We start from the raw sequence: 25,038 nt of genomic DNA, 5'->3' as shown, positions 1-25,038 counted from the left end.
TTAGTGATGTCTTTGCAGGAAGATTTTCCTTTAATTCCCTAACTTGCAGCACAGTAATGTATATTTTAAGATAGTTTGTTGTTTTAAATTAGTGATGAGCTACTAGGATATGCTGACCTTTTCCTTTTTTCTTTCCGTTGGATGGTGATATTGAATCCCCTTTCTTTTGAGGACTGGGGTGAACTGAACATTTTTAAATTTCTTTAATATTAATTTCCTGAATTCTTGTTATATTGTCTAATTATTGTTTACTTTTTCAAGATCATGTCTTAGATATTGCAGTTTGAAATTTATAAATAAAAAGTTATAAGAAAAAAACAGGTATTCACCACTTGGGATGCCTGAGCATGTATTGACAATTGAGAATCTAATTTTGTTTTAAACTGCTAACAACTTCCTTAGGCATTACCATAGCCTTGGATAATGAAGGGAAAGTTAAAAGTTATCTCTTTCATCTATCATCCAGAGCACATCTAAATTTTCTGGGCTAAGTTTAAGCCTATTTTGGTCTAATCTAATTGCCACAACTTGCAAACCTGTATTTAAATTATCTATAGTGGCATTTTGATTAGTGTCCATGGTTTCCACTAACTAGATGTCGTCTGCAAAAAGACAGCAGTCTAACCCATAGATATGAATGGATATATATTTTAATTTAGATCATAATGTATGAAATAGTTTCAAAAATATAAACAGTATTTCTTTATAGAGGTTTGAGCTATGAAATTGTATTCATTCATTTTCATGTCTGAACAAATATTGTACTTTATTGCTGAATGATCTGAGTAACAATAATTATGAACAATTCTGGGTGGTTCTCACTTTGCAGGTTGAGTTGCTTTTGTCATAATGGGAAGATTTAATTTCCATGTTTCCATATGAAAATTCTACATAGTTTCAGTTAATCTGAGTCAGAAGATCAGGCACTCACTGAATGCTTTTTCAGCAGTTGTCTACCAATTTGGTCATCTGTGAGAAAAAAGAGAAACATCTGCTGAGTTTGTGAGTATCACATACTGTAAAAATATTCCTTTCTAAAATATGCTTTTTACAGACCCTTCTACAAATCCCCCTTCACTTATTCACACTGTTCTCAGTAATGTGTTACAAATTTGTTAAGAAAGACCCTCACCAACTTTGCTCCACTTGGAAGCCCTCCCAGCACATCATTGACAATTAGTTTCTTCCTGTTTTCCATCTGCAAATCATCTTTAAATTAGGAGATTATACAAATGAAGATGATCAAGGCCCCACTTTATCATCAATTCTATAGAAAGGAAGGATAACTTTCAAACAAATGCATGTGGTGGCATAAATGTATCTATAGGGCCACATGTGGTTTTACCATAGTATATTATAACCCATGCATATTATAAAATATTCATATTTTTACCTCTCAACATATGTGCGAATGTAGCATTATTGTCAATGCATTGCATGTATTTGCACGTATTTCAATGCATTGAACACACATATTTTTACTACTTATTTTAAAAATATACTTGCCTATATTTTAATCATGAAAGTAAAATAGGACTTACTCATGTATATCAGGACTTCCACATGTTAGTTGATATATTTTTAAAGTATGTGTGCATCAAGGAAATTGCCAATTTTACCAATTAGTCCACCAGTTCACCCAGTCCTTCCCCAGGTCATTGAGACCTTCCTAATTCTTTAGCCTGAATCCCCCTCCCCCAGTTCATCCAGACTTTCCACCCAGCCAATAGTACACAATTAACATGTTTAATATCACTTAAGCCAGATAATTAGCAGATGTAAAAACATGAGATTAAATTGGCAAATGTTCACGTGTTGGCAATTTACGCATGTAAGTGTTGCCTCCCCCTAGAATTCTGTCATGATCCACCATGCTGGTGGGAGGAGCAATCAGATAGGGGTGTCAATCTGATGTATTCCGTAGGCGGACTTAGCAATCCATTGTTATAGACTGCCAGAGAGAGTAGTAAGTGGAACCTTGGGCCGATGGCAGATGACCACGCCCCCGGGGGAAGATCCCGAGAGGGACCACCGGCTAGGCTTAGAGTATGGAGACAGACACACACTATTTCTTTTATTAAACAGGTCTAGAAACCACTAGAGGTGGCAGTAGTGAGCTGAAGTGCCCGGTAGGGCTGTAGTCCCTCAGATACTGTAACAGCGATCGCTGGATGGCTGAGCTGTTGAGAAACTGTAGACAGTGAGTAGGCAGGGTATGCAGAGTTCATGAACAGAACTAGATGACAACACTCACAAATTGGTCTCAGGGAGCTCAGGAGCAGGAAAGAATAGGCCCTCGAGGAGTGAGTACCTGGTTCCAGGGAAAGCTCTGAGAGAGCGATGGTAATTCACAATGATTTAGATAAATGATGACTTCCAGGAAGAAGAGAATCAGCAGATAGTCAGGAACTAGGGCCCTCAAGGAGCGAGTACCGATTCCCGTCTGTAACCTGAAAGGCAAAGAGAGATTGAGGCCCCCAAGGAGTGGGTACCTCTGGTAAGTCCGAGGAGGCAGAGTAGCTTAGGCAGGGAACCCAATCTGAACCTTAACCCTTGCTAACTCAACTAGTAGCGATATCAGAGACCTTTAAATATCGGAAGCAGATGATGTCATCTCAGGGGGACGCCCCGAGGTTCGCGCCCTTGCTGGTACTTCACTCGGAGCGCACGCGCGCGCCCTAGGCTTCAGGCAACATGGTGGATCTGCAGCATCGAGCCGGCCCGGGGTCGCCGGAGAAAGATGGCAGGGAGACGCCCTGGCAGCCAGCCGTCCTTCAACCCTGGAGGGAGTCGCCACAGAGGTAAAGAGGGCAGAGTGAAGATGTTGGGCAGCGACGGTCGCAACAAATTCCACAGACCGCCACTTTTTTACACTCACAAATGTGTGCACGAAAGTGAATATATGCACTTAGGGGTAGATTTTAAGACTTGTGCACGGGCGTACATGTGTGCGTACTACCCAGCACGCACACATGTATACCCGATTTTCTAACATGCGCGTGCAAGGGGGGTGCATAATTGTGCACCTTGCGCTTGCTGAGCATGCGCCAAGCCACACTGCTTTCCTCCGTTCCCTCCTAGGCCACTCCCTGGGGCTGAAGTAAGTTGCGCTCGCCAGCCGACTGCTGGCGCACGATCCCTGGCACAGCGGCAAATGGCCACTGTGCCGGAAGCCTCTGACCCCTCCCTGCCATTTTTGCAACCCCCGGGACTTACACGTGTCCTGGGGCTTTATGCACGTCGCCGGGCTTTTTGAAAATAGGCCCGGCGTGTGTAACCTTTTGAAAATCCGGCTCATAATTTCTACTTTTATAAAATTTGGAATACATGAGTAGAGGTTACTTATGTGCATTTATGCTAATTTTTATGTGTGTAAATCTTTGTTCTTTTTGGGCCCTCATTCTAGCCCAAAAAGAACAAACTTGGATTTTTAACTTGAATACTGAGTTTCCTCATGGACTCAATAAGGAAACAGAATGGGCTGTGTTTCTTTGATCAAGTTTTCTTTCACGTTGGAGATGTACTTTTATTGCCTTTAGAGGTAGTTCCCTTTGCCGTCGGCGGCGGGCATTCCCAATGATGTCAGAAGCTTTTCCTGATGATGTCGGAAGGGTGTTTCCTGTCAGCCATCTTTAAAAACCTTCAAGCACCACTAACGTCTTTAGAGCGATGGCAGCATAGGAGGAAGCCGCCTGCAGCGAGGCTCTACGTTTTGCAGTACTTCAATTTGTACTTAGGACAGTAAGTTTGTTTTTTCTAAGTAGCATGCTTAAAAATATTTTCCTGCTATAAGTGATTTTAACTAACTTTTGAAAATGGTTTCACCCCATAGTTCTTTTAAATACAATGCTTTATTTTATAGAGAGCACAAATCAGTCTGCAGCCAATCAGTATTGCCTTTAATTCTTGACAAGATCTATGTACTTTGGACATGGGTTCATGGGCTACAATGTTTTCCAACTACAATTGATGCCCCTGAAGCCCATGTCGGACATTTTTGGGTACAAGTAAGCACTGTACTACCTTTATTTTTGGGCTTTATTTGATTGTGATTTTTGAGCATAAGTAATGCACTTCCATCTAAATTTTAAATCCCCTGCATGCGGGGAAAATAGGGGTTATACGCGTGGCTGGGCATTGCACGCACCGCACGCATCTTCAGAGGGGCCCGCCCATGTGCGTAACTCCAGTCACGTGGCAGAAGTGCCGGGTCCAAGAAAAGGGGCAGTCCGGGGGGTAGGGAGTGGCAGGGGGGGGGGCAGAGAGGGGCTGAGCCGGAGGCGGCTGGTACAGCGGCCATTTGTGCGCACATGTTATAAAATCATGCGTCCATGTGCGTACACTGGGTAGCGTGCGCACATGGAGGCGCACGCGTATGTTTTAAAATCTGCCCATTTATTCTTTAGACTGTTCAAACATTTTTTGATAACTTGTTGTTCTTTATAAATTGCACAAGCACATTTACTAAGCAAAAAATAAGTTAAAAACCGATTCACATTTACCCATTCTATTTTACTCATAATTTTATAGACCTCTGTCATATCCCCCCCTCAGCTGACTGTTTTCCAAGCTGAACATCCCTAAGCTCTTTAGCCTTTCTTTATAGGAGAACCATATTATCCCATGTATCATTTTTGTTACCATTCTCTTTACCATTTCCATATTTTTTTAAGATGTGTCAAGTCAACAAGAATTGGATATAGTACTCTAGGTGCAGTATTATCATGGAGTGATACAGAGATATTATGACATTCTCCATTCCTTTCCTAATACCTACAGTATCTGAATGTAATCCACTTTGAAGTGGCAAAAAGCAGAATAAAAAAAAATTCCTAACATTCTATTTGCTTTTTTTGACTACTGCTGCACACTGAGCCAAGGATTTCAGTGCTGTCCTTTAGAGCAATATGATAATATGCTGTTTTTTGATTTGAAGATATTAACACTCTCTTTTTCTCCTAGAAGTATATAGGTTATTTTTACATGTCTGAGGTATTATGTAAGGGTTTTTGGAGGAGTTTTACTAATAATTTTCTTATATTGTATTTAACCTAGGGTGGTGAAATTATAACCCCATATTTGAAGAGTAAAGTTGGAAGTGACGCCTTGATTTTATTTTCTTTTTTTCACCTATATTTTTCTGTTTTCAATTTCTGGTTATTGCTCAAGATGTTTTTTGTTTAATACTTTGAAAATATATAAATAAAAATTTAAAAAAAAAAATGTAAGAAAACCTAAATGAGATGAAATTTTTTTGCTTGCACACCTCTGTCCCAAGTGTGCCCAAAATCTACCATAGTGATGACCTCCACCACCTCTGCTAGTAGGCCAATTCAGGACTTCCCATCTTCAACTTTGCTTCTTACAAAACCAATACTTAATTGAGTCCATATCTGTATTGCCTTTGTTAAAAATATGCCCTGATATTTCAGTTTGGATACATTATGGCTAATATAAAAAAAAGTCCAACCTTAATCACTGAGGATCTGCCGCCAAAGACAAGTATTCTGATATTGACCAAGTCAGCTTGTTTCTAGAGATCTCACCAAAAGGAGCCTATAATTCTTTGAATTAGCATGAGAAGTAAGACATCTGAATGGGGAACAAGTTTATTGTCTCTGTCCTCTGCTCTCAAACCCTTTACTTCTGTTTAAGTGCTCAGTTAATAATGAATTTGGTTCAAAGCAGTACCAAAGAGTATAAGGGAATGTGGATAACACTGATTTATTTTCTGCTGAAAAAAAAGTTTAGCTTTATTTTTTCACTTGGATTTTTATATATTGTCTTAAATATGATTTCTGAAGGGTTTACCAAACCAAACTTCTAAACAAGGCCATTCTGCTCTGTTGAGTAGCTTTTTGGCATCCAATGAAATTGGGACTGGATTGGTCTACAGAAAAGGAATTTCATATGTAACCAGTATTCATGGGGGATGCCTAGACAGTTCTGTAGGTCTTTATTAAATAGGTCAATCAGAGGTAGTGTATGTCAGGAGAATAACTCACTATAAGGCATACTTTCCTCTCTGTGCATAGGGATGCACTTCTAGCCATTTTGTTCCCAGTAATTGTGGACTGCTGTTGCGGTTGACGCCTGTAGAGGTTGAGGACCCCTCTAGGCTGGGGAACCCCCATGGGGACAGTCCATGGCTATAGGGCAAGACAAAACTAGGCTAGGGAATCTTCGGCCTATACTAGCCACCTCACCTGAGGTTGAGCCCCTGGATTCTGGTAGCCTGCAGGACTGACAGGGGCTTGGATTGAGGCTAGTACTGGACTGGAGACTGGAGCCAAGGCAAGGCTGGAACCAAAGGCAAGCATGGAGCTGGAGTCTGGAACTAGATGCAGGGAGACATGACACACTGAAGTAGGCTAGGATACTGGAACAGGCTGGGACCTGGAACACTGGAGTAGGCTGGGTCTCTGGAGCAGGCTGGGACCTGGAACACTGAAGTAGGCTGGGACTCTGGAACACTGGAGTAGGCTGTGACTGGAGCAGGACTATAACTGAGACAAGACTGGGTCAGGAACAATGGTTGGATACTGGGACAGGACAAGACAGACAAGACAGAGACTAGACCAGAGGATGTACATGGGAGACCTGGAGGTCACTTGGGCAAAGGCTTGAGAAGGCCACAGAGCTAGGCTGAAGCCAAGTGGCTAAACTAGAGTGGTAAGATTAGGAATGCCACAGAACAATACTAGAACAGAGGGCCTAGGGAAGCCCCAGAGCAATACTGGCAGAGAAGGCTTAGGAAAGCCATAGAGCAATACCGGAACTGAAAGCTTAGAGAAACCACTGAGCAATACTGGAACATACATCTTAACGAAGCCAATGAGCAAGGCAAAAGCAGAAGGACTTGGGAGGCCGCAGAGCATACATAAACGTGGGGTAAAGCAGAGAGCTGAGCAGACTTGATAATAAGGCCTCAAGCAATCACAGAAGCAGGGTTAAATAAGCTGGGCCTTGCTGAGTCATGAGGTCACAGAAACTATAGTTGGAGAGAGAGTAGAAGCAGCTCTCCAAGGACCTCTGGTGGTTGGGAGGCTGCACAACAGGCAGAATCACAACAACTGCTCAGCAGTAGTTCTAAAATAACTTTATTTATAAGGGCAACAGATTAGAAGGATGATGTACTAAGGTGCCCTGAAATTTACAAAGTCCATTTTGCATGTAAATATAGCAACATGTGATCTTAGTTGGGATTAGGTACACAAATTTCCTTTTTTACACACAAACCAGATTTTGAATTATTTTTTACTTTGCATGCAAATTCAAAGATTAGGAGCTGCTGTGATTCAAAATCGTGCAAAGCATCTCATTAACTAAAATATGCATGAAATAGCTTTCACAGGCTGGATGTTGCAAAATCCCTTATTGAGGTGTAGATATAATTTTGTAAAGTTGTCCATAGGAAAATTCTGTCCGTCTAACATTCTCATTTGCATATGAGTTTTGGTAGAAAACTCATGTGCATAAAATTTAAACTTCTGTATGAATTTCAGCACACTTTAGTACACTGGCTTCTAGATTAGATACAAAGGAACATTTTTAGGATTTACAGTGTTTCAGATGTCAAACAAAAATATCTTTAATATTAATCAGTTTTAGTCTTTATTGTATAGATTGTAGAATATTAGATTTCTATTTTTAATTTTGACTATTCTGCATACTTTGTCTTTCTTCAGTTAAAAATTCAAAGACATATGCTTTCAGCATGCATCAGCTACCTGTAGCACTGGTAGATTGCTTTAATAGCAACATTAGTAGATGAATAATTATTCAGATAAGTAAGATTCTAATTGATATCTATTGACTATCTTAGGGGGGTCAGAAACGTTTTGTTTAGGCACCTTTTGATTTACCACTAACTAATATTTTCTAGTGTGGCTATCTAGAGGTGACTTGATCTTGATGAACTACTGTCATCTTTGAACTGCAATGTGAAATCTTGCAGATTTTAATTAATAATGTTTAAATTATGCTTCATAACACATGAATGCTCAGATCATAACTGAAATAAAGTAGTTCAGAGACAGCAGAGCAATAAAACATTGATAATATCTTTATTGGATGGATGGATATTGATCAATAAAAATGCTTTGAGAATAAATAACTAAACATATTCTTTTTAATGACAAAACAGATATAATTCAGTTGATGTACTGTAATTCCTCAACATTCTTATTTCTTGATTTTATACATAAAGAATAGCATCTAGTGGCTTCTTCAACATTCCTTCTTCTACTCTGTGTTTTTAACATTCCAATCTTTACTTCTTGCATCCACCAGGGTAGGGTTTCACCTGCTCCTGGCACTGGGATTGGTATGACTGGCAGGGAACTGCAGTGAAATAGAGAAACAATATTAGTAAATACCACTTTTGTTCTGGATTCGTTTTTGTGGCACAAAATAGTATAGAAAAACTGAAAGAAGATTGCAGTTCTCGTGAGTTCTTATATGTGTGCCTTCCTTGCAAATATCATGAAACAGTTATAGGATTGCTAAATTGGAAAATGTTCTTATTACAGATATCTGTCAACAAATGCTCATTTTTCTGCTCAAGACTTCATATAGATCAATAAAATAAATCTGTAGAAATATTTTATGGGTTTTGATAAAATACTCTAATTCAATTTCAAAGAACAGATCTTCCCTTGTTTGTATCTGGTGCTAATGTTCTCAAATATTATGCTGCCACGTAGTACTTCAGAAATATAAGTTACTTGGAAGTATGAAGAGCAGAACAAATGCTGATTCCATAGCTCAGTAAATGCGTATTGCTCCACTCTCTGCCTTATACAGTTCCCTTTCTGCAGGGTAATTACTAATGAGGCAACTAATGAAAGAGGAGGCAATAGCCAATCATGAGGATGACAAAAAATAATACAAAACCTCATGGCAAAGAGAAAAGATGAGGGAGTAAAAACAAAATATTCAGTATACACACCTGTATTACAATTATAAAAAATAATGAGATATAATAAAATAATAACAACAAACTGAACCTAATCAATAGTAGATATGACAACATAGGGTCGATAACTTTGATACTGGCGCGCAGGGACACAAGTACACATGTATGGCGTCCTGTGCTAAAGGACGCTGCCATTGTATAACATATGAGCGTATATGCGCACATGGTATAAAATAGGCTGCATGCGTGTAAATATGCCCACAATTTTATATGGATGCACACAATGTGCGTGCAAATGCAGCCTCTGCTCTGTAAGCAGGGAGATTTTAGTTGACATGTGTGCCGACACAGTTACCAATTTCCCCAATTTTTTTTTTCCAGTTCACCCATGTAAAGGATAGGACTTCCTACCCCCCTCCCCCAGTTAATTATCCCCCCTTTTACCCTTTTAGTCCCTACCTTTAAAACCCTGCTGACTAGCCTAGTTTGTTTGTTTCAGGACTTACACACCATCCATAGCAGAAGTAGAGTCACGTGGTAGGGGACCCCGGCGTGCCCTTGTGCATGTAAGAATTTACACTCTGGTTTTAATCATAAATACTGGAACACCAACGCCCCACCCAGACTATGCTCACCCACCTGCCCTTTTTTGGGAGATACGGACATACACGGGTGCCTTTTAAAATCCATGTGGCACGCGCCAGCCCGACTTCTGGTGCATATCTCCGGCTATGGCGCATGCCAAGCTTTTAAAATTCACCCCAAGGATTTTATTTAAAAAACCCAATCAAGACAAAGAACATAGCCATGGCAGTGATTTTTTAGGGGGGTTTAGATTCTGTTTTTCGTCTTTTTAAAAAATATACATATTTATTCATTTTTAGTGTTAATTGGTTTCAATTTGTGGCTACTATTAGTTTATTAGTATATCTAATTGGATATTTTTATAACTGGGCAATTGTTGACAAGAAATAATTTTATTTAAAAATGATAAAGATTATTGGCAAAGCTAAAATAAATTGCTGCTGGTCAAACATTTCTCTTATCAAATATAATTTCTCATACCTGACTTAAGGCACTCTGGGGTCTGATCCTGGCACTGCTGTACAGGTGCGCATGCTGAAATCAAGAGAAGATAACTGTAAAAAGAACTAGTTTGCATTTTTCAGGTTGTAATTTAGAATTAAGCTTTATTTCCTAATTTTTATCTGATACATTTATTTTTAATAAAATAATTTACTGAATTAATATAAACTTGTCTAAAGTGATGGATTGCATCTTTCTTTGGGGAACCGCCCATATGTAGTAGAGTCAGGCAGGGAAAGAAGATTAAATTGCCCATAGGTATGCTGCTCCCAGCCAAGAAAGGATTACATTTCCATAAATGTGTTTGGCTGCTGTGTCGCTACCCATACTGTCTGCTCTTCTGTACATTTTTATTGAACTTTGTTATATGTATAACTGATCAAAACCTAGGCATAGTGGATTATTATCTTTAAGGGCTGGATTCCTGGAATTCAATGCCTGAACTCTTAAGAACTACAACTAACATCAAGACATTCAAGAAAGCCCTAAAAACCTGGCTTTTCATAACATTATTTGATACTAAATAATTTCATTTTTTTACATTCTGGCTCAGAGATGTGATTGGGCTATTTTTATGTAATGTTATGGATTGTTGCATGTATCACGGCTCACTTACACACATATGCAGTCATTTTTGCGCATTATACTTATCTCTAAGTATAGAAAAATTGTTATCTAAACACTAGACATTCTACCTTTAATTATTAATTAAGGACAAGATTACTGTTAATATAGAAAAATAATTTTTGTTCTTATATATTCGTTTTCCTTCTTAGCTGCTGAAAATCTTTTAACAAAATATATTTAAACAAATGCAAGATTCCTTAGATAAATGGTTTCAAAACTTGTCCTAGAGGACCCTCAGCTAGCCAGGTTTTCAGGATATATGTAATCCTTTTGTATAGGATAAATTTGCATGCAAAGGAGGCATGTCAATGTTCCTCATGTATATTCATTAAAGAAATCCTGAAAACCTGACTAGCTTGGGGGTCATCCAGGACTGGTTTGGGAACAATTGCCTTAAATGTTCTTAATAAGATAATACTTACGATCTTGACATTGGTCTGGTATTTGCTGGCATGGCTGTGAGCACTGTGACTGTTGTTGGAACTGACCGTGACCACCCTTGGCAGACATTGTTTTCTCTGGCACTGTCCGGCAGATTCTAGAAAAAGAACCAGAAGAAAGATTCTCTAAGCTCTGTCTTGGCTGTTTGAAGGCTTTCCTTTTATATAGGAGTGATTCCAATTGGAGAATATTTTTGCATTGGCGAAACTCTTGATGATCTATAACAATTCCTGATGACTAAGAAATGTGTTAAACAGATATATTAAATATTATTTTTTAGATTTCTTCCTCAATGGGTGGGTATCTGTTATTGACCTAGAACAAAAGTTTCTGTGTGACATGATAAGTAATCAAATGATACTCAGTGACATTTTTGTGAGTCACTTTCTTAATTGATCCTCTTGTAAAACTCATAAGTTTACATATTCAGATCTAACACTACAAAACAGTTTGTATAGCTCATGTTAGCTAATTTCAAGAGTGATTATTTTATAGTGTCAATGTGCATTGAATGTTAGAACTAGGGGGGGATGACTCAGAACCAATGTCAGGAAATATTTCTTCTTGGAGAGGGTGGTGAATGCCTGGAATGCTCTTCCGGAAGAGGTGGTGAAGACGAAAACAGTCAAGGAATTCAAAGGGGCATGGGAAAAACACTGTGGATCCCTAAAGGCTGGAGGATGGAAATAAAGAAAAGAGTGCATGGTGGCAACTTGCTGGTGTGGCAGTTGTTACCCTCAACAAATAAGCCTTGATACTGTTAATGCAACTCCATCATTGCCCTCTGCTTCAATAGCAGTGAGAAAAGGGAAATTGGATTCAGACAGCCACCAACGAGGACCCCTACTTTTACAGTTTGGGGAACAAATAAACATGGAGGTAACTAGTTGATGCTGCACTTACTACCCTTAATCACTAATGGCCGGATTTTAAAACCCCAGCACACGTAAATCATCGAGTTTACGCGAGTGGCCGGGCTTTACGCATGGCTGGGCCCATTTTCAAATGGGCCCAGCCATGCGGGTAAACCCCAGGACATGAGTAAGTGCCAGGGCCTGAAAAGGGCGCGGTCCAGGGGGGTAGAGAGGGGAGGTCTGGGGGGGCAGGGAGGGGTGGGGCTAGAGGTGCCGATACAGCGGCCATTTGCCGCTGTGCTGGGGGAGCACACAATGGCAGCTGGCCGGCGTGCGCAAGTTGCTTCTGCTCTGGAGGAGCAGCAACTTGCAGAACAAACAAAAAAGGTATGGTAGATTAGGTTTAGGGGGTGGGGAGGAGATGGCAAGGGAAAGGGATGATAGGGTAGGGGGTAGGGACGTTCCCTCCCAGTCCACTCTGGGAGGAAACTGGAGAAAGCCCCGATGCATTGCCGCGTGAAAGTTGCCAATTTCGACGACCCCCCCCTTGCGCGCGCCACCCCCGATTTTATAACATGCATGCACTGGACTCGCACGCGTATTTTTAAAAAATCTACCCCTAAGCCTTATACTTTGATGCATCTCCAACATTGCTCTCTGCTTTCACGGCAACGGTTAAGGGTAATTGTATTCAAACAGCATCTGAGGGCCCCGACTTTTACAGTCTTGTAAACTGATAAGCATGAGAGTAACTCATATCTTTTCTAATTAAGTATCCATGTCCTTGATATTTATCATTCAACATGGATTGTGCTTTGACATGGTCTGAAAATATCAGGAAAAATTCAGAAAATTATCTGCACCAATCATGCTATGTCTGATCTGGGCATAAATATTTGTAATTATCCTTATCACTGAAAATATTTAGCAAGCAAGATATTGTCTATTTAAAGTTATTTTAACTGTAGTCATTATTGTTTATTTATTTCAGGTTTAGTCTTTAGTTTCATCTCATTCAGACTAGAATTGTAAGATGCTACTGATTTCTGATATGTTACCATTTCTAATATAAAGCTCACAGCTTTGGATGAATTTCCTATTCAAAAAGACAGGTAATAAATCCAAACAAAAAGTAAATAAATAAATAAAACAGTTATTCAATGTATGTTTGCTCTGTAATGAAATGTCCCTCAAACCCCTTCTGTGCTGGCCAGACAGAAGATCTGCATATGTTATTTAGTACAGTACTTCTCAACAGATGTGTCTACTATAGACACTAAAATATTGTTTTGTCTCTCATTAAATGCTTAATATCTTTTATAACCATACTATATACATATAACTAGTTTTTGAATAGTTCTACATTAAATAAAACAATTTTTACTTCTATTCCTCTTGTTCATATCATCTTGTAACGGCCCCTATGGACGCATTACCATTAAGCCCTGGGTGAACTCTTAGGTTAGAGGATGGGGGAGGTTACCATTCTGGGCAGCTCCTCCTTTTGAGGATGCTGGAATAGCCATCCCCCTAGGAAGGTTTTTTAAGCAGTTCTCTACAGACAGACTGTGGGCAGTCCCTTTAGGTTTGCTGACAGTTAGGAGGCAGTAGGTGTGTTTCTTGCTGTTGGATTTTCAGGCCCACTTGGAGGAACATGGAACACCCAGCCTGGGGAACCCAAGCAGGCTTGGAAGGTGATTCCATAAGTCCACTGGATTGATTTTTCAGGATTTTTACACTTTTACTTGGTAGGAGCTTGTGAGACCCTGGGTAACCTTTTCTCCCACCCAACAAAGAATCCAGGCCTTGGGGTTAAGAGGTTGTGTTCGAGTTAGCCTGTGGTTCTAGCCCTGAAGAGACAACAAATTTGTTTTATGGCCCCAGCAGTGTGCAGTCCGCACCCAAGGTTTGGGTTACATTCTCATCATAGGTTGGATATAAGAACATCAATCAGGAGTCTTCATCCCCTAGGGAGAGAGAAGAAATTAACTCTCCGTGCAATAGACTGTATTTTACCAGTTGTGGGAAATGGGTTTTCCTAGCCATCTAAAGGATACCTTGCCCCCCTGGATACTCTACCTATCTAAGCCCTGATGGGTGGATGCTTCCCTTGCTCTGGTATAAAGATTCCTTCACAGATAGAAGGAAAAGAATTGTGATCAACGAATAAACCAGTTTCTGCTGTGGATTGAGTTAAACTCTGCCATATTTCATTGAGTTATCCTTCAGTAACGACTTTACTTTTGAACATTAATACAGTAGGCTCCAGTGTATTGAATACTAACAGCACATAGTGGTTGCTATTTTTGATAAATTTATGCATGAGTGTTTTTCATGTATTAGTTGTGTTGCATATTACTGTGCTTATAGTCATCCCATTCAAAAAATATTCCACACATTGTTTGCCATAAACGTTTCTGTGTATGAGTATAATTTAACATTCATTTTGTTAGCATAACTCTTCTTTGATTACAGTGTGTTTGAGCTATTCTTTCTTCTTTTTTTTTTTACTGCTCTTTTTTAACTGACATTTAGCAGTTAAATGATTAAGATGGTAACTTTGATACCGGCATGTGGGCGCACATGTACATGCGTATGCCGGGTTGCGCCAAAGGACGTGGCCATTTTATAACATACATGCGTATATGCACGCATGGTATAAAATAGGCTCTAAGGGCATACATGTGTGCACAATTTTATATGGATGCACACATGTGCAGGTAAATACCACCTCTACTGAGTAAGTGGGGGGATTTTAGTAGATGCGCACTGACACAATTACCAGTTTCTCCAGTTCATTACCAGTTCACCCAGGTAAAGGACGGGACTTCCTAACTCCCCTAGTTAATTAACCTCCCTTTTACCCTGTTAGCTCCAACACATAAAACTCCACTGACTAGCTGTTATGGTTATTGATGTTTGAGTGGATCCTTGGACACTGTGGCAGCTGACCACGCCCATGGGGGCAGTCCCGTGAGGGACCACAGTGTCAGGCTAGACTCTGGATACACAAACACAGATTTGAATCTTTTATTAAACAGTTTTGGAAACCACCAGAGGTGGCAGTAGTGAGTAGTGGATGTTAAGCCCGGTTGGGCGAGTATCCCACAGGACGCTGGAACAGCGAATCCTCTGCTAGGCTGTGCTGTAGTGGAAAGAAACTGAGAGTTATGAGTACACTATGAGAAGCATTCAGAGTCCCAGGTAGAATTAGGAGAAGCTCCGAGACAGCGAGATCAGGCCCTCGAGGAGCGAGTACCTGATCCCTTAGAGCAGAGAGACTCAGTTGTATTGTACTCACGTAGCAGTAACAGAGATTCCACTAGACGAGAGGTCTGACACCAGAACAGAGGGCAGGCCCTCGAGGAGCGAGTACCTGATTCCAGGGAAGCAGTACTGTGGAATAGATAGTAGTTGTACTCACAGATGGAAACTGCTAGTGAAGTCTTCCAAGTAGAAAGGTTTGAAGATGCAGGCAGTGACTTAGGGAACATGGGCCCTTGAGGAGCGAGTACCGGTTTCCTGATAGCACCTGAAAGAAGCAGAAGAGGCCCCCAAGGACCGGGTATCCCGTTAGTAATCCCGAAGGGTGTAAGAGTTACAGATAGCACTGGAGTGGCAGAGTAGCTTCGGTACGGAGAGCGAATCCCATCCGTAGAGTTACCGTTGCTAACTCGATGAGCTAGCAAATACTGTAGGCTTAATTATCCGGGCAGCGTGATGTCATATCAGGGGGATACCCCTGAGGTTTGTGCCAACGTGGAAATAAAGATGAGGGCAGTGTGTGCGCGCGCGCCCTAAGGTACCTTGGAGGAGCATGGCGGGAAGCAGCACCAAAGCCGGTCCAGGGACGCCGGAGAGGACGGCAAACAGACGCTGCAGCAGCCAGTAGTTCGAGGTGAGCGGGAGGAGCCGCAAGTAGTGAGAGGTAGGCAGGGCGAAACGTCGTAGACCAACGGTCGCAACACTAGCCTAGTTTTTTTTTGTTTTAGGACTTACACGCTAGCCATAGCAGAAGTAAAGTTACACAGTAGGTATTCTGGTATGTGCTTGTGCACGTAAGTATTTATGTACTGGTTTAATTCATAAATTCTGAAACGATTATGCCCTTCCCAGACTATACCTACACCCCACACCTTTTTTTGGAAAGGTTTTGGGCACGTACCAGTAGATATACGCATATGTGGACGCCTTTTAAAATCTGTGTGGCACGTGATGGCCCGACTTCTGCGCTTATCTCCCGGCTTTGGTGCATGCTGGGCTTTAAAAATTCGCACCTTTAACTATTAAAAATAGTGATCATTCTGTTGATCTGCTGAGGATTTTATACAATTATCCCTTTTTGTACTGTATACTAAAATATCACTTTGGTTCTCTTATAATATTTAAAAAATTTTGGCCACTTATTTATAAATGTTCAAAGAGATCTGAAGCAGATGAGTTCTGAGATAAGTCATACCTTATATCCAACTATAAGTACCCTGGTAAATCCTCTGTGACTGATGAATTTTGGCAAAGTGTTTTCCCAAATACTTTCCAATATTTAAAAGTATAATATAAGATGTATGAATGAATAAGTATTAATGAAGTATCCTCAATGCAAAAAAAAAAGGGTGTTTATTGATAATCCTGGAAAAATACCACTTCTCCTAATATTCTCTCATCTGTTCCCTTGCCTGATTTGGATATTCCATTCTTTTTCATGCAATTTCCACACTAATAACTCTTCACATTCACAAGTGTAATGCAGCTGATGGGCTTCCATTCTCTTCTTCCTCCTATTCCTCCTCCAGCCAGTGATTCTGCACAGCTGTTCCCAGTAGAAGTAGAGGAGCTGGCGGTAAGAATACTGAATGAGTAAGGTTGGGGTGTGGAGAGTAATTAGGATTGGGGTGGGGAGAAAGTTGAGGACAGGCTGATGGGGAGTGTGAGTGCTGGGGCTGAAGTGTGGGAGATGAGTGCTGGGGTTGGGATTTTGTGTGGGAGGACGTTAGGTGGGGAAGAAGGTGCTGGTGGCTGGTGGAATGTGAGGGGAAATCCAAGTATTGTTTTGCTCTAGCAATACATTTGTGTTGTGGAATTTATATATTTGATTGATTTGGACAGGTAGACATCAATAGTACTTGTGCTACAAGAACGCAATAATAGTTGAAAACACCCCACCTAATTTTACAATTTATAAATCCCTAAAAATAGAAGCCCTAATTATAATTATCAGCATTTGATGATGAAATATGTATTTTCTCTACTGATTATGTTGTTTGAAGTTGTTTAATGATGTTATGTAGAACTTGATGTAAATTATGGTATAAAATAGATATAGAATGATTATGTATATTAAGGTCATTGCAGAGACACCTTCTTGATATTCCTTCTCCCAAAAAGGCTTGATTGGCTGAGATCAGAGAATGCGCTTTCACGATTGCAGCCCCTATGTTGTGAAATTTTCTCCCTGAGGCCGTACGGCTGATGGATTGCTTGAAAACATTCAAGTCAATGTTAAAAATATATTTTTTTTCAGCAGGCTTTGGTGAGTGCTTATTGCAGATCTTGTTAGCTAGTGCACTGGCATGTATCATGGCTATTGTTAAAGTTTTGATTATTTATTTATTTTATTTATTTATTATTTTTATATACCGACATTCATCTCAATTGAGATATTAAGGCTATTATGTTTAGCCTTTTAATTTGAGGTCATGTGGTAAATTATTGTTTTGTATTTTAATTATATATGTTGCATTGTACATTGCTTAGGCTATTGTGAAAGTGATTAATACATAAATAAATATAAATTAATATTATTAAATATTTTAATTTAGAATAAGCAATTTGATATAATTTAGAGAAAATTGAAATGAATATATTTTTATTGAGGTTCGATTATGAAACTATTCATTTTTATATCTGAACAAATACTGTACTTTATTGCTGGATGACCTGCATGGCAAAACTTATGAACAACTGTGGGTGGTTCTCATTTTGCAGGTTGGGTTGTTTTTGTCATGGTGGTGAAATTTAATTATCATGTTGTTGCTTTTGGAAACTCCATATAGATTTAATTAATTTGAGTCAGTAGACCAAAGACTCATCGTATCTTATTTCAACAATGTAGCAATTTCTTCCAATTTAGTTGACTGTGAGAAATAGGAGAAATACTTGTCAAGTTCATTGACTACCACATTAAAATATTCTTTTATGAAGCACTAATACAGTTCTCAATGACATGCTACTGATTTTTTAAAAAGGCGTTCATCAGCTTTACTTCACTTGGAAGCACTTCCAGCAAATCAGTGACACTTATTTTCTTCCTGTTTTCCATCTGGAACTCATCTCTAAGACAGGAGATAATGGGCATGATGAAAGTCCTGGCCTGAATGAAGCAAATTTTAAAAAAGCCCCAAAAACAAGGCCTCTCGGGGTCTCCTGCCTGTATGCCCACCCAAAAAACTGCTGGGGCCAGGATCCTCCAGCACCCACTTACCTGGTCTGGTGGGTATCTGCTGGCTTCGGCCTAGACCAGTGCAACCCCAGCAGACAATGTCATTTCTTGCAAGTGCCAAAGAATGAAGAGGACCGAGAAGAGGCTCTGAGGAATGGGCGCTGAGGTTTGGGCCTGATGCTGGGCTTCCTGGCCACGGTGTCAGGCCTAGGTCTGGGCTGAGGCCCTGGAGTCAGGACCCAGCATCCGTGTCAGGTCACAACATCTGTTTTAACTACCCTTTCTGCTCGGCCCGAATCCAGGCCCAATGTCATGACCTGGCCTCTGGGCCCAGGCTGAGGCCCCGGCATTAGGACCTGACCTCGGGGCCGGGTTGTGGCATTGGCCTGGATCCAGGACCTGGCCTAGGCCCCGGCATCAGAACCCTCCATTAGGTCAGGTTATGGTGTCGGGCCTGGGCTCAGGTAAGCTGAAGCCTCGGCATCAGGACCCAGCCTCTGAGTCGGGTCGCAGCATTGTGACCTGGCCTCCATGTTGGGTTGCAGCATGTAGACCCAGCCTCCAGCTTAGTCATGGCATTGAGCTGGGCCCCAAACCTAGGCTGAGGACCCAGCATTGGGACCTGGCTTCCAACAACATTGCAGGCCTCTGTTTGGATCCATCCGAAAACTAAAGGAGTCATACTCAAAAGGAATACAGATTGTAGAATGGTAGGAGTCATTTATTTGATTCAGTGCCCTTGTAAATTGATTTAAATAAGACAAACTATGACATCGATTTTTCAAATTGCTATAAATATCGCAGAAATAGTGCCTGCAATAAAAAAGGGGTGTGGTTAGGATAATTTTCCTGCTATCACATTGGTATTTTCCGCAACACGCGATACATTTATCGCACCCCATGTTATTTTCACATCATATACTAAGTAATCCACAGCAGGCGCATTACCGACTGAAAAGGTTTTTATCACGAATGGTGAGAGAGAGAAAAATTTCCAACTATTTATACCACTGTAGGAGGGGGCAATAGTAATTCAGGATGAGGTTTGGGGGGTGAGTAGGTTTTGGAAGGCTGTTTTACATGCACAGTATGAACAGCACTGTTGCCATCAGTATAGATTTTATGTGATTTGGAGTGACGAAAGTTTAAAGTACCAAAAAGTATGAAAAGCAGAATGTAAAAATCTAAATAAATAAATAAATAAAAAAAGGAGTACATTTGTACAATGTACTCTCTACCTAGCTTGATTGCAGCTAGGTAGAGAGTGCACCAATCTAGGGAGAGAGAACATTGTACAAATCTATTCTTCTTTTACCGTTCATCACTCCAAATAACAGTAAATCTTCATTGATGGCAACTGTACTGTTCGTACCTATGACTGTGCATGTAAAACAGCTCCCCAAAACCTTGCTGACCCCCCAAACCTTACTCTGAGTTCAAAATGCCCCTCTTACAGTGATATAAAAATTTAAATTAGATGTGAGTCTTTCTCTCTCTCTCTCTCTCTCTCTCACTCTCGATCACTGGCATTCGTGATAAAAAAATGTTTTGACTGGTAACAGACAGCTAACACAGGCATAACGCACAGAAAAAAGGTGTTATTTTCAGCATTAAAACCTGTGTTGCTGTGTGTTACTCTATCACAAGCCACGTTAACCAACCCTCTTTTCCATTTGCTCCACCCAAACTCCTCCCACTTGAATGCAAATTTTAAATTTGCATATACATTTTGCGATGCGGTATTTATTGCCCAAGTTACAGCGTTATCGAGGGCATTAGGGCCCTAACACCTGTGATAAGGCCCTAATGCAATATGGAATACCATCATATCTTTCAGGATTTACGTTGGGTAGTATTGAAACAAGTCCGGACTCCCATATAGGGAGGGGACTTACAAGCTCATTTGAATAAATGAGAGCAATGTTGGATCTTCAGCTTACATAATGTGAGCCTTATGGCTTAAATGATCAGCTCGAGAGGTATTCTTTGATTTAGATGATGAGTTGCTAAAATCTTACAAAATACATCAGAGTTCTATTTGTGTTTTATTTACTGAGTATTTCTTTTAACCAAGTAGAAGTTGTGACTTTGATTTCATCATTTCCGGATCCTCTATTACAAAAGCTGCTTTTTTTCAGATGTTTCTGGGACCGTGTTAAGAACTTGGACTGAGGGCATTCAACAACTGTGACAGTTTATGGATAAGATCAGTACATACTTCAGCACATGACAGCACTTATCAAATTAATAAAATAAAAATAGGGACCTGGGAGAAGCAACAGAGTTCGTTTATGAACCCCCAAGGCTCTAACATTTGACGGTCCCACAAACTTTTTAATATTAAGATAGAAAAGTTTTCTACTGGGGGATTTTTTTGATGTATGATAACACTTTCCATGGATATAGTAAATAATTGGGGTTTTCAGTTGTATACTGGAAAATCATATGAAGCAGCAGAACTTACGATTTCTACATTTTCATAAATCACCTACTACATTAAAAGGGTAATTTTTAGTAGTATGCAAAACACAATGCATATACACCTAAGTAGTTGTGCTTAAAGTTGCCCCTGAGTTTTATAAACCGTGAAGTGGGAACCACACAGTTTATAAAATACCACATATCACCACCCCAAAAGTACATGCATATGTTTCAATACACATACATTTTTTTAATGCAGGGATTATGCACACTGGTAAATTTTAAAAGGAATGTGCATGCGCCCATAAATGTGCATATTGCAGCGTGAGCAAAAAATACACCTCATTTCATAAAGTACGCGTGTAGCATTAAAATACTGTTGCTGTGCTTACTTCTACTGCCTTTATACATGTATCTTGTGTGGGGTGAGAGAGAGAGAGAGAGAAAGGTACCACTCTGGAGGGGTACTTTGTATCAGGGTGGGCTTTTGGAAGATGAGTTGGGGTTAGGGGGGTGTTGCTACAGACACATTCAGAGGTATTCACAGTAAAATTGACATGCAGTGTACAAATAAACTCCTCTTGTTAGACTTTTCATCACTTATAAGGACTTTAATTCTTTACTGATGTCAATTTTACTGTGAATACCTCTGAATGTGTCTGTAACAACACCCCCCATAACCCAAACCACCTTCCAAAAACTCATCCCAATTCAAAGTGCCCCTCTAGAATGATACCTATGTAGAGAGTATCAGACTGGCCCTATTTTCTCTCTCTCTTTCTCTCTCTCTCTCTTTCTCTCTCTCTCTCTCTCCTCATGAGGAGCAGTAGCAAGGTTACTCAGGCAACATACATGCATTGCCTTTGCAAAATTTGTGGTTATACATGTCAGTCTTGACCCTGCCCCCAGTTTGCATGTATATGGCCATTTTTGTGTGAGCAACACTTTTAAAATCTATCTCAGTGTTTATACACCTATTTTATAAAAGTATGTACATATATTTCACACAACAAATAATTAGAATATAAAAATTGCCATATTTTGTCAGACAAGGGTCCAGCAAGCCCAGCATCCTGCCTCCAACAGTGGCCAATCCAGGTCACAAACAGTAGACAGAACCCATGCTACAAATGTTTAGGGATAAGTAGTGGCTTTCCCCATGTCTACCTGGTTAATAACAGTTTATGGACTTCTCCAGGAATTTGTCCAAATCGCTTCTAAACCCAGCTATACTACCTGCCTCTACAATATCCTCTGGCAATGAACTCCAGAGCCTGTGTGCTTAGCATAAAAGAATTTTCTGTGATTTGTTTTAAATGAGTTACTTACTAATATCATGGAGTGTCCCCTAGTTATTGTATGCTTGAGAGAATAAATAACCAATTCACATTTACCTATTATATTCCACTCATGATTTTATAGACCTCTATGTTATCCCCCCTCAGCCATCTCTTCTTCAAACTGAACAGCCCTAACCTCTTTAGCCTTTCCTCATAAGGGAGACGTTCCATCTCCCTATCATCCTAGTATTTGTTAATCACCTAACTGAAAAAATATTTCTAAGCAATGTATAAAATGTAGCAAAATAAAATCAGCACTATTCTATTCAATTATATACGTATTCCCCCAACAAAAGTATCCCACTTCAGGAATATAACACAGAAAACAGTAGTTCAAAATAAATAACTCAACCTTTGGAAATATTATTCATCCTTCAGAAACATTGTCATCCTAGTAACCCTTCTGTATATGTTTTCCAGTTCATCTATATCTTTTTTGAGATGTGGTGACCAGAATTGCAAACACTATTCCAGTTCTAGTCCCACCATGGAACAATACAGAGGCATAAAGACATTCTCTGTTTTATTCTCCTTTCCTTTCCCAAAAACTCCTAACATTCTGTTTGCTTTTCTGACTTCCACCTCAGATTTCAATGTATTTTCCATGATGATGCCCAGATCCTTTTCCTGGGTGGTAATTCCTAATATATACAAGTAGATTTTAAAAACCCTACAAATGGCCAAGCCGGGAAAATATGTGCTTGACTTGGAAGTGTGTGGGCCATGTGGATTTTAAAAGGCCTGCGGCCATTCGCGTATCTCCCGGGATGCACATTACAAAAGTTTTGAGCAAAAGGGGTGGGGCATGAGTGTGGTCTGGATGGGGCATGAGCAGGGCATGGGTGGGCTGAGACGTGCCATGAAGTCAGTTATGTGCACATGCGCACGCTGGGATCCCACGACTGTGTAACTTGCTTCTGCTATGGTCTGCGTGTAAGTACTGAAATAAAAAACATAGAGTAGTCAGCGGGGTTTTAGGGGTCGGGGCTGGTAGGGTAAAAGGGAGGCAAGTTAGGTAGGGTATTTAGGAAGTCCACTCCTTTACTGGGGCTAACTGGGAGGGAACTGGGAAATAGGCCTAATGCAACGCCACGCTTTCAGCAGGCGTAACTTTGCCGACAAAGGTAGGGGGGGTGGGTTAAGTAGGGGAAGGGAGGGGAAGGTGGGGGGAGGGCGAAGAAAAGTTCCCTCTAAGGCCGCTCTGAAATCGGAGCACAAGGGGGTGCACAAATGTGCACCCCCTTGTGCGTGCCGACCCCAGATTTTATAAGATACGCGCGGCTACGTGCGTATCTTATAAAATCCAGCGTACTTTTGTTCGCACTTGGTGCGCGAACAAAAGTACGCGATCGCGCAAGTATTTAAAATCTGCCCCAAGGTGTTCCTACAGTTTCTCACAATCTGCTAGTGATTTAACTACTTGGAATAATTTTGTGTCATCTGCAGATTTGATCAATTCACTCGTTGTTTACCTTTTTCCACTGAGAAAACTGATGATTGATTTATAGTCTCTGTTTCTTATCTTTTAACCAGTTTGCAATTCATGCTAGAAAAATGTCATGATTTTTTATTTTTCTCATCAGTCTCTCATGGAGAATTTTGTGAAAGGCCTTCTCGAAATCCAAATACACTAAATCCACCAGATCACCATTATCCACAAGTTTATTAACCCCTTCAAAAAATAGAGCAGATTGATGAGACAAGACTTCTATTGTGTAAATCCATGCTGGCTGTGTCCCATGAAACCATGCCTTTCTATATGTTTTGTGATCTTTTTTTCTTTAGAATAATTTTTACAATTTTTCCCAGCACTGGAGTCAGGCTCACCGGTCTATAGTTTCCCAGATCACTCTGGAGCACTTTTTAAAGATCAGCATTACATTGGCCACCCTCCAATTTTCAGGTGCAATAGACATTTTTCATGATAGGTTACAAATTACTAGTAAAAGATCTGCAATTTCATTTTGGAATTGTTTCAGAACACTGGGGTGTTAACTATCTGGGCCAGAAAATTTGCTACTTTTTATTTTGTCAATCTGCCCTATTACATCATCCAGGTTCACCATGATTTGTTTCAGTTCTTTCAGATCATCACCATTAAATGTCATTTCCGACATTGATATCTCCCCAACATCCTCTTCAGTAAACACAGAAGCAAAGAATTAATGTAGTCTTTCCACTATGACCTTGTCTTCCCTAAGTATCCCTTTAACCTCTCGATTATCTAATGGTCCAACTGACCCCCTCACAGGCTTCCAGCTTTAGATATATTTCTTAAAGCTCTTATTATGAAATTTTGCCTTCATGGCCAGCCTCTTTTTAAATTCACTTTTTTCCTGCCTTATCAGTGTTTTCCATCTAACTTGACAATGCTTATGCTTTTTCTTATTTTCTTCAGATGGATTCTTTTTTTCCCAATTTTTGAGAATAGTCTCTTTCACCTCAGCTTTTAAACATGCCAGCTATCATTTGGCCTTCTTCCCTCATTTTCTAATACATCTGCTCTGGGCTTTCAAGATGGTATTTTTAAATAATATTTTATGTTCCCCACTCAGGGCTCTCATTTTGGTACTATTATGTCCTTTTTAGTTAAAGGGGTTTCACCAGGATTTTAGCCTGGTTTCTCTGAGAAATGGACCTCTGATATGTCAGACCTAGACTCCCAGTCCATATCTTATTTGAATTGCCACAAACTAATTAAGTGTTATATGGGTGTCTAGAGATAGTTTAATGTTGACTAATACCCTTCAGTTGTACTGCCAAACCAAAGCAGTTGAATGGCATTAGAGCTGAAATATTAATGCTCAATTTATGCTTCACAACATTTGAAACTTCAGATGACACTAAAATAAAGTAGCTGATAGACAGGAGATGCTGTAAAACCTTGATAATATTTTTATTGGATGGATGGAC

At 40.1% G+C, this 25,038-nt stretch overlaps 1 long non-coding RNA gene across 1 annotated transcript; it reads right to left on the bottom strand.

Moving 5' to 3' along the window:
- Positions 1-8,145: 8,145 nt before the first annotated feature.
- LOC115095050 lies at positions 8,146-11,185 on the bottom strand. The gene is made up of 3 exons (XR_003857678.1): positions 11,053-11,185; positions 9,983-10,036; positions 8,146-8,343 (listed from the first exon to the last, which is right to left on the bottom strand). It is a non-coding gene; the product is annotated as an uncharacterized LOC115095050 (long non-coding RNA).
- Positions 11,186-25,038: the final 13,853 nt, after the last annotated feature.

This window comes from Rhinatrema bivittatum, chromosome 7 (assembly GCF_901001135.1).
Source record: "Rhinatrema bivittatum chromosome 7, aRhiBiv1.1, whole genome shotgun sequence".
Taxonomy (NCBI): domain Eukaryota; kingdom Metazoa; phylum Chordata; class Amphibia; order Gymnophiona; family Rhinatrematidae; genus Rhinatrema; species Rhinatrema bivittatum.
This window is presented reverse-complemented; position numbering and strand designations above follow the sequence as displayed.